Source organism: Microcebus murinus, chromosome 9 (assembly GCF_040939455.1).
Source record: "Microcebus murinus isolate Inina chromosome 9, M.murinus_Inina_mat1.0, whole genome shotgun sequence".
NCBI lineage: Eukaryota > Metazoa > Chordata > Mammalia > Primates > Cheirogaleidae > Microcebus > Microcebus murinus.
Window position 1 is genome coordinate 14,201,007 of NC_134112.1, and position 10,899 is coordinate 14,211,905.

The 10,899-nt window shown below is 40.4% G+C and overlaps 1 pseudogene; it reads left to right on the top strand.

The window, feature by feature from the left end:
- The first annotated feature begins 9,235 nt into the window (after positions 1-9,235).
- Positions 9,236-10,673, top strand: LOC105864395 (small ribosomal subunit protein uS2-like; annotated as a pseudogene).
- The last annotated feature ends 226 nt before the right edge of the window (positions 10,674-10,899 follow it).

Consider the following 10,899-nt stretch of genomic DNA (forward strand, 5'->3'; position numbering starts at 1 on the left):
GCTTTTCCCCTCCTCGGCCCTGACGCAAGGCCGGGAGCGCGCACGCACGTCACGCTCAGAGAAAGCCGAAGGTGAGTGGTGCCTGGGGCAAAGGAGGCGGGAACAAAGTTGCCGCGCACTAGCGTGCTCGCTCCCGCGAGGGACCGGCCGTCCGCACCGGAAGTGGCGTACATAGAAACCGCTCCGCTTCCGGTGAGGGTGGGACTGTGTGTGAAGAAGGGTTAAAGAAAGGAGAGGATCTGTGCACCGCCCACTGCTGTCGCATGAGAGTCTCCAAGTGGTGGCACGCCCGTTTTGCCTGTTGCTTGCGTCCAGTGCGCTATGCCGGCTCTGGCTCTGGCTCTGTGTAGACGCCTGTTTGCCTGTTGAGTGAAAGGTCACGGCGAGAACAAGAATCTATGGAGACTCTGAGAGAAATAATGCTATTAGTGGCCTAGGCCAGGCAATCACCCCATCGTCTACTCTCAGGCAAGCCTTGGGATTGGATCTGCTGCAAGAAGAAAGAGGGTAGTCCTCAAAACAGGGAGGAGTTGGCTTTAGTTAGCTTTTAACTTGTCTCACGTACACCAAAGTTCCAGGCCCCATCTTATCTTTAAAACACTTAGGATCACAGCCTGAAGTTTCAGTAACACTGTTTACTAAAAAAACAAAACCATAAATCATTCCGAAGACTAAGTAGAATGTCAAAAGGGACTGCTGAAAATCCCGGAATTTACCAGGGGCCTTGAAATCAAAACATCTTGTTCGAATGAGGGCTGCCTTTTTGGTACTTCACCCACTTTCACCTTAATATCTAAACTTCTGGGGCTGCCAAACATAGCTATATGGTGACCTCATATCTCATTTCTTGCCATAGGAATGCCCTTCAGTTAAAGACTGGGCATTCAGGATAATTAGATTAAAATCTAAATGCCTTTTAGTGTGATTGGAAAGAAAAGCTAAGCAGTATGTTCAGTGGCTACATATAGTCACCCTTTGCAAGTTTATTCCTTCAGATTGTTGATTTGTAATTCTTAAGCACTTGATATCCATCATTCACACCTTAGTGTAAATAAAGCATTTTAATCGTCTTGATATCACCATGGCCTTGGACTAATCTAAGCTAAGATCAGACTTCACTGACAGGATACAAAGGTGTTTTTTTGTGTGTGGGTTTTTTTTGTTTTGTTTTTGAGACAGAGTCTCACTTTGTTGTCCAGTCTAGAGTGATTGCAGTGGTGTCAGCCTACCTCACAGCAACCTCAGACTCCTGGGCTCAAGCAATCCTCCTGCCTCAGCCTCCCAAGTAGCTGGGACTACAGGCATGCGCTACCATGCCCCGCTAATTTTTTTCTATATATATTAGTCGGCCAATTAATTCCTATTTATAGTAGAGACAGGGTCTTGCTCTTGCTCAGGCTGGTTTCGAACTCCTGACCTCGAGCAATCTGCCTGCCTCGGCCTCCAAGAGTGCTAGGATTACAGGCATGAGCCTGTTTGTTGAAAGATAAAGGAAGAGTAAAGGAATAGGTAATCTTAAAAGTGAGCATTTCCCAGGAGAGCAGGCCTGGGTGGGCCACACAGTTGAACCTTCTGTGCAACCAGAAGAAAAGTGGAAAGGGCATTGGGAAAGTGAATAGAAAAGTAGAGGCAGAGTCCCTAAAACAAATTTCTCCTTGGCAGTGTTGCTGAATGAAGGTGCTACAGCCAGCCTCCTACTAAAAACTAGTTGGCAGGTGACTGTTTCTGAAAAATAGGATCAACCTGCTCCATCATCCTGCGTTTGAAAGCCTGGAATAACAGAGAGCAAAATAAGAGGTTTATCTAGCAGCTCCCCACATCTATAACCAGTTCCACTTAAGAATGTTATCTTCTATCTTAAACTTCCAAAGAAAACTTGATCCATAGTAAATGAATAGTTCTTAATCCATACTGCAAACAGAAAACGTGTACTAAAATATTTTTAGTGGGGTTCTACCACCCATGTTTCCTCAAAGATTCCATGGGGGTGTGAGTGAAGCATTTTGAGCTCTCCAAAGACACCTGCCCATGTGAGTTGAAATACTAATAACTGGGAATCAAACTCCACAAAATGGGTATGACCTTTAAATTAGAAGCCATCTGTTTCTGTAAGCCTAACTGCTTGCCTACATAAAAAGAGATTTGAAATTGCTATTTGGAACTATATTTTTTTATTTTGCTGTTTGTGTGTTTTTTGTGCATTTTGTGTTTCTGTATTTATTGCCTCCTGGCTTTAACAAAAAACTCAGGTGGCAAGATTTTGTTTTCTTTATTTGACAAGTCATATCATAGTATATCAGATTTTCTTTTTCTTTTTTTTTTTTTTTGAGACAGAGTCTCCTTTTGTCACCCTGGTAGGGAGTACAGTGACATCATCATAGCTCACTACAACCTCCAACTCCTGGGCTCAAGTGATCCTCCTGCCTCAGCCTCCTGAGTAGCTGGCACTGCAGGCCTGCCGCCACAATGCCCAGCTAATTTTTCTGTTTTTAAGAAAGACAGAGTCTCTTGCTCAGGCTGGTTTTCTACTCCTGAACTTAAGCAATCCTCTTTCCTGGGCCTTCCAGATTGCTAGGATTATAGGCATGAACCATCATGCCTGGCAATATCAGCTATTCTTTTTTTTTTTTTTTTTTTTTGAGACAGTCTCACTTTCTTGCCTGCTCTGGAGTGCCGTGGCATCAGCCTAGCTCACGGCAACCTCAAACTCCTGGGCTCAAGCAATCCTCCCGCCTCAGCCTCTGGGGTAGCTGGGACTACAGGCACGCACCACCATCCCTGGCTAATTTTTTCTATTTTTATTAGAGATGGGGTCTCACTCTTGCTCAGGCTAGTGTCGAAGTCCTGAGCTCAAGCAATCCTCCTGCCTTGGCCTCCCAGAATGCGAGTATTACAGGCGTGAGCCACCTCGCCTGGCCCTATATCAGCTATTTTTACTGTCTGATCTGATACTAAGACACTTTCAATGGGTCTGTATAGTTAAAACTATTTTCAGCATCATGATAAGGCATAATTTATCTTTTTCACTCTCATTCTTCCTTGAATGTAGGTATACTTTTCCAGAGGCAACATGACACATGCATGATGACATCATCATTCTGATAGCTAATGGAATGTGTGTGTTCATATGTTCTCTAGAATGTTCTAATGTAACAAGTTTCTGAAATGTGTAAACATTTGGAATACTGCATAGCTCAGTGAACCAGTATTTTCCAAATGGCCAATGAATTGAATAAAAGATTCACTGCAAGTACAAGACAGACTGATGGGTTTTAATGTAACAATACAAAAAGTTCATTGATATGATTTCCTATTCCACTTTGCAACTAACCTTTAAGAAATTACCATGGAGTTTTGGCATAGTATCAAAAAATAACTATAATTATCTGAAAAGGCTGTTAAAATACTCCCCTTTTTTCTTACAATATATCTTATATATTCCACCAAAGCAACATAGTGCAACAAATTGCATAAAAAGACAGATATAAGAATCCTATTTCAATTCTATTAAACCAGGCAATAAATTTGCAGAAAGGTAAAACAACCCTCTTCTCTATCTTTTTATTTTGTTTTTCTATTTTTTTCCTATCATTAGTCCTGACCTAAACCCTCTTCTCTAAATTGTTTTGTTTGTGTAGCTACTTTCATTTAAATGTGTTATTTGTGGGGTTTTTGTTTGTTTTGAGACAGAGTCTCACTCTGTCACCCTGGATAGAGTGCAGTGTAGTCATCATAGCTCACTGCAACCTCAAACTCCTGGGCTCAAGTGATCCTCCTGCGTCAGCCTCCAAGTAGCTGGAACTACAGGTACGTGCCTTGACACCTGGCTAATTTTTCAACTTTTAGTAGATATGGGGTCTTTTGCTCAGGCTGGTCTCGAACTCCTGAGCACAAGCAATCTTCCCACTCTGGTATCTCAGAGTGCTAGGATTGCAGGCATGAGCCACCATGCCCTTCTATTTGTATTAATATATGATGGAGTTATTATTATTTTAAATAAGCGAATATCCTTTTAATTTTCTCAATTTTTATTTCTAACATGGTAAAAATAAATATAACTCATATAAACAGAAGTTCTTCGTGGTCCTTAATAATTTTTAAGAGCATAAAGGGGCCTCAGGCCAAAATGTTTGCCAAATGGTATACTAAATAGTAAAAATTCTGATTCTGCCCATCATGCTTCTAATGATACAAACAGTTCACAATGGTAAGAACAGATAGGATAGGCACTATCATTGCAGAATTTTCCTCATAACTAGGAAATTCTGCAGTGTCTGCCAACATTGCTCCTACTTTAGAGAGGTTGGGTGTTTGACTTATAATTAAGGTTTTTCTAAGTCTTGAAAAAAATTTAAACTCTCATTTCAGCCCACTACTTTCCATCATAAGGAAGAATATCAAGTGCATTATAGTTGTGAGGCACAGTGGCTCATGTCTCTAATCCCTGGGAGGCTGAGGCAGGAGAAACACTTGAGGCCAAGAGCTTGAGACCAGCCTGGGCAACATAGTGAGACCCTGTCTCTATAACAAATTTTAAAAATTAGGCAGACATGGTGGTGCATGCCTGTAGTCCCAGCTACTTGGGAGGCTGAGGCAGGAGGATCACTTAAGCCTAGGAGTTTGAGGCTGTAGTGAACTATGATCACATCGCTGCACTCCAGCGCAGGCAATAGACTGAGATCCTATCTACAAAGAAAAAAAAAAAAAGCACCTTACCATTAAAAAAGAGTAGAGCAAACATGAGACAATGAAGCTTTTAAATTCAGTAATGAAAACAGAGTAGCATTTACTGAATATCTAATGTATGTCAGGCTCTGTGCTAAGTGCTTTATATTTATTTTCTCATTTAATCCTCTCAACAGCACCTAGAAACTACTGGGTTTGCGTAGGGTAGTCCAGGTTTATGCCACTTGTTCAAGTACAATTACTTATTTATAGAACAGGAATAGTGAAGTTAAGTTCTAGCAGTCTTCCTATATGGATTCTCCTTTGATTATAAGTAATATTACCCTGTTTTTGTTGTGGGTATAAATGTGCCTAGCTAAAAACTACATCTCCCAACATTCCATGCAGATGAGATGTGACCTTTGGTTCCTATCAAGGAAGTGGAAGTGGAAGCTGTTGGATGGAGCTTCTGGAAATGTTTTTTCAAATGGAAAGTCAATTTTGCTGATCTGTGCCTTTTGCCCTTCACCTTTACTTTTTTTTACATCTGGAACTCAAATGCAGTGCTGGAGTTTGAGCAGCCATCCTGTGATGACAAAAGAACGAACACAAGCCAAGGATGGCCAGGTAGAAGATAGAAAGGCCTGACTCCCTGGGAACATGATGGATGCACCAAACCAACCCTGGACTAAAAGAGAAATATAAAACTGTTAATGTATTTAAGCCACTGCTTTTTCCAATATTATCACAGCCACATTCCTAAATATTACAATGTGACTGCAAGTCCCCACCCCACTTCCATGGTAGATGTCATTAATTAATGTCAGCACTCCTTTGTGTTCATCCTAAATATAGCCTCAGAATCCTTTACACAAAATGATACAGGCATTCATTACCAATAGATCAGGGTTGATGCCAGCATTTTAATTCTTTTTCATGCCTGTTCTAGAGTAATTTTGTGATTATTTGGAGAATTGGTTGGTACAAAAACTTAGGACTTATGTTCTATCCCCAAACCACATTATAATAACATTGTACTAGTTAAGCCCTAGTTATAGAGATAAATCAGTATATAGAATTGTGTCAGAATTTGAAAGAAACACTTTATTGGAATAAATATTCTGTTAATCGTTAGTTTTATAAGAATGTTTACGTATTCTTAAGAGATAGATACTCAGGAATATTTGGAAGTTCAACTACAGAACAAGAATACTTCAAATTACTAATTATATCAATATATTTGACAGAAAACATAAACAAATATGAACAACTCATCTGTTTTGTTGAAATTTCTCGTAGGTAGTCATTAACATCTTAAAATACACCATTGGTACAATTACCAAAAAAAAAAAAAAAAAAGTTTAAAGGATCTAAATAGACATTTCTCCAGAGAAAACAAACAAATGGCCAAAAGCACATGAAAAGATGTTCAACATCATCATCCACTATGGTAATAATTTCTTTAAAACTGGCAATGTAAATTTTATTTTATTTAGATAACATGACAATAAAAGTATTAGAATCAGCATTTAAGGATAGATTTACCCTTAAATTTATGATCAGTTGATTTTGAACAAGGGTACCAAGACAATTCAATGGGGAAGAATCATCTTTTCTGCAAATAGTGCTGGGACAACTGGGTATCGACATGCAAAAGAATGAAGTTGGACCCCAAATTATAGCATATAAAAAATAAACTGAAAATGGATCAGAGACCTAAATATAAAAGCTAAAACTATAAAACTCTAAGAAATAAACACAGGAATAAATCTCTGCAACTTTGGGTCACACAAAACCTCAGATACCAAAAGCACACATGACAAAAGGAAAAATAGACAAAATTAAAAACCTTTCTTTGTGATTGAAATGACACCATTGAGAAAGTCAAAAGACAACCCATAAATATTTGAAAATTGCATATATAATACAAGAGACTTGTATTATAAAAAGAACTCCTAAAGCTCAGTGATTGAAAAATAAATAAAATAAATAAAATAAATAAAAATAAATTTAAAAAATGGGTAAAGGGTTATGCAGGATGAATAAGTTCTAGAGATTTAATGTATAGCACAGTGTCTACAATTAACAATCTTGTATTGTATCCTTGAAATCTGCTAAGAGGTTAGATCTTAAAGGTTACCAAAACAATTACTAAAACCAAAAAAAAAAAAAAATTTAGGATCTCAGTACATATTTCTCCAAAGAAGACATACAAATGGCCAAAAGCACATGGACAGATGCTCAACGTCCTTATCCACTATGAAAACTCAAATCAAAACCACAATGAGATATCATTTCAAATACCAGGATGATTATAATCAATAGACAAGTGTTGTTGAGGATATAGAGAAATTGAAACCTTTATTCATTGCTGATGGGAATGTAAAAATGGTGCAGCTAGCTACCTTGGAAAACACTTTAGCAGTTCCTCAAAAAGCTAAATGCAGAATTTCCATATGATCCAGCAATCTCATTCCTAGGCATATACCCATGAGATATGAAAACATATGTTAACACAACATATACATGTTTATAGCAGCATAGTTCATAATAGGCAAAAAGTGGAAACAATCCAAATGCCCATCAACTGATGAAAGGATAAACAAAATGTGGCATAGCTATACGGTGGAATATTGTTCAGCAATAAAAAAGAATGAATTTCTGATACATGCTATAACATAGATGAACCTTGAAAATATGCTAAGTGAAAGAAGCCTTAGTTTCTTTCTTTTAATTATCACCTGAAGTACAAAGTAGATGGTATTGTTACCATTTAACAAATGAGGAAAATAAAACCCAAAGAGATTGAGTTTCCTACAGCCACATGAACAATAATGTGAAACTGGGATTTTAACATATTCTAAAAACCAATAAAAACACTGTTTAAAAAGGTGTTAAAAGTGTGGCTAGGCCGGGAGTGGTGGCTCACACCTGTAATCCTAGCACTCTGAGAGGCCGAGGTGGGTAGATTGCTCAAGGTCAGGAGTTCGAAACCAGCCTGAGCAAGAGTGAGACCCCCCCCATCTCTACTATAAATAGAAAGAAATTAATTGGCCAACTAATGTATATAGAAAAATTAGCCGGGCATGGTGGCGCATGTCTGTAGTCCCAGCTACTCGGGAGGCTGAGGCAGGAGGATCGCTTGAGCCCAGGAGTTTGAGGTTGCTGTGAGCTAGGCTGACACCATGGCACTCACTCTAGCCTGGGCAACAAAGTGAGACTCTGTCTCAAAAAAAAAAAAAAAAAAAAAAAAGTGTGGCTGATTGCATGGTAATGGCTTATCAGAACTTATTAACATTAGTGTCACGAAAGTTGGTATTCAACATCCCACTGCTATGACTGGCTTTTAAATAATAATAATAAATAAAATTTAAAAAGTGTTAAAGTCTTTATCTGTATCCCTTTTCCACTGTAGTGTCCTCAGTAATCATACAAATACTTTTCGTATTTGCTTTTCCCTTTCTGTGTTTGTGCCTGGCCTTCTTCCCAGTGTCCTGGGCATACCTAAAAACTTCCAGTGGAAATCAGAGGATTTAAAAATTCAAATCTTATTAAAATCTTAAAAATCAGCTCACTTTATTGATGGAAACTGAGATTTACACAAATCAAATATCTTATCCAAGATCTTACTGTCAACTTGTGAAAAGAGCCTGGTTTATTTTGTCTCCCATCCGGTACTGTTTATACCAGATCCATGATTGTCAAATTCACTAGTGATACTCAAAGATGTTGCAAGGAGTATATAGGCTGGGAAAGTTTTAGGGAAATCAGTTTTCAGATCCTTACATTCCATACTTCTGAAAGTGATCTGTCTAAGAATATACAGTGGTCTTGCTGAGTCTCTTTCTCCCACTTTACCAAAGAAAGACAAAACTCTCACTTATTCTCTAATCTTAATGGTGCATTGCACAAAGGTGTAAGAACAAAGATAAAGCAAGCCACAATTTAAAACATTAGTATGGGCTGGCCGTGCTGGCTCATGCCTGTAATCCCAGCACTCTGGGAGGTCGAGGCAGGAGGATCGCTCAAGGTCAGGAGTTTGAAACCAGCTTAAGCAAGAGCGAGACTCTGTCTCTACTTTAAAAAAAAAAAAAAAAGAAAGAAATTAATTGGCCAACTAAAAAAATATATAGAAAAAAAATTTAGCCAGGCATGGTGGCACATGCCTGTAGTCCCAGCTACTTGGGAGGCTGAGGCAGGAGGATTGCTTGAGCCCAGGAGTTTGAGGTTGCTGTGAGCTAGGCTGATGCCACGGCACTCTAGCCTGGGTGACAGAGTGAGACTCTGTCTCAAAAATAAAAAATAAAAAAAAAAAAATAAAACACTGGCATGAGGAAACCTTTTTAATCAAGGCAACCTGTCTTATTGTAGCAGTAAGTAATAAGCTTCTATGGTCAAATGAACTAATGAGGGGAGCATTTTAATTAATGTTTAAAAATTATTTATCAAAATGTGATATATATTTGCTATTTATATCAATTTTATGTTACTACCTCTCCACGCTACCCTGAGAAGGGCTCATAGGGCATTGTTCTGGATTCCCGTAGTAACTTAAAGGGAAACTTTCATAATGTCCGGAGCCCTTGACTTCCCACAAATGAAGGAGAAGGATGTCCTCAAATTCCTTGCAACAGGAACCCACTTAGGTGGCACCAACCTTGACTTCCAAATGGAACAGTCCATCTACAAAAGGAAAAGTGACGGCATCTACATCATAAATCTGAAGAGGACCTGGGAGAAGCTTCTGTTGGCAGCTCGCGCCACCATTGCCACTGAAACCCCTGCTGAGGTCAGCGTCATATTCTCCAGGAATACTGACCAGTGGGCTGTGCTGCAGTTTGCTGCTGCCACGGGAGCCACTCCTATCGCTGGCCGCTTCACTCCTGGAACCTTCACTGACCAGATCCAGGCTGCATGCGGGGAGCCACGTCTTTTGGTGGTCACCGACCCCGGGGCTGACCTCTCACAGAGGCTCTTATGTTAGCCTGCCCCCCACTGCTCCGTGTAACGCAGATTCCCCTCTGCGTTATGTGGGCCTCGCCATCCCAGGCAACAACAAGGGAGCTCGCTCAGTGGGTCCGATGTGGGGGATGCTGGCCGGGGAAGTTCTCTGCATGCGTGGCACCATCTCCTGTGAACACCCTGATCTCTACTTCTGCAGAGATGTCGCGCCCGCCTCGCCAGCAAGGAAGACGTGGCAACCGGAGTTCTTCTGACAGCGCTTTATTGGGGAATCTGAAGATGACTAAAGCGGAAGACCCCGAGGAGCTCTTGGAGCGGGCTTATATAGGCACTAAGTACATTAGGCAGAATCTGATTGGCTCACGCAAGAGCCCTCATTAGCATACTTGATGAGAGACAGGAAAAAGCCCCTACACATGCGCGGTTCACCCTGTTTATCAGTCTTGTGGTATGGGTGTGACCAGGAAGTCGGCGCCATCTTGCAATGGCGTTAACACCGTGCCCCACACAGAGATGCTGAGGAGATTGAAAAGGAAGAGCAGGCTGCCGATGAGAAAGCTGTGACCAAAGAGGAATTTCAGGGTGAACGGACAGCTCCAGCTCCTGGGTTTACTGCTACTCAGCCCGAGGTTGCAGACTGGTCTGAAGGCATGCAGATGCCCTCTGCCTGTTCAGCAGGTCCCCACTGAAGACTGGAGCGCCCAGCCTGGTCTGCAGCTCCCACTGCTCAGGCCGCTGAATGGGTGGGAACAACCACTGAGTCCTCTTAAGTTCTTCCACAAACTCTCAAACAAGATGGAAATAAGGTTGACAGAAAATAAACACGAGTTTCTAAAAATTGGAAAAGAAAAATTTATGTTACTGATAACTGAAATTATGGTTCAATCTATCCATAGAAGACATTTTTTATGGCAGGATATATGATAGGGTTATCAATAAAAGATTTTAAAGCAAAAAGGTAATTAGCCTATTATATTACAGTAAAATTATGTGAGAGAAATGGAATGGAAACAACAATTCAAAGGGAATAAGGAGCATTGTGAAATTCTGCCGGGCGAGGTGGCTCACGCCTGTAATCCTAGCACTCTGGGAGGCCGAGGCCGGGCAGATTGCTCGAAGTCAGGAGTTTGAAACCAGCCTGAGCAAGAGTGAGACCCCGTCTCTACTATAAATAGAAACAAATTAATTGGCCAACTAATATATATAGAGAGAATATTAGCCAGGCATTGTGGCACATGCCTGAAGTCCCAGCTACTCGGGAGGCTGAGACAG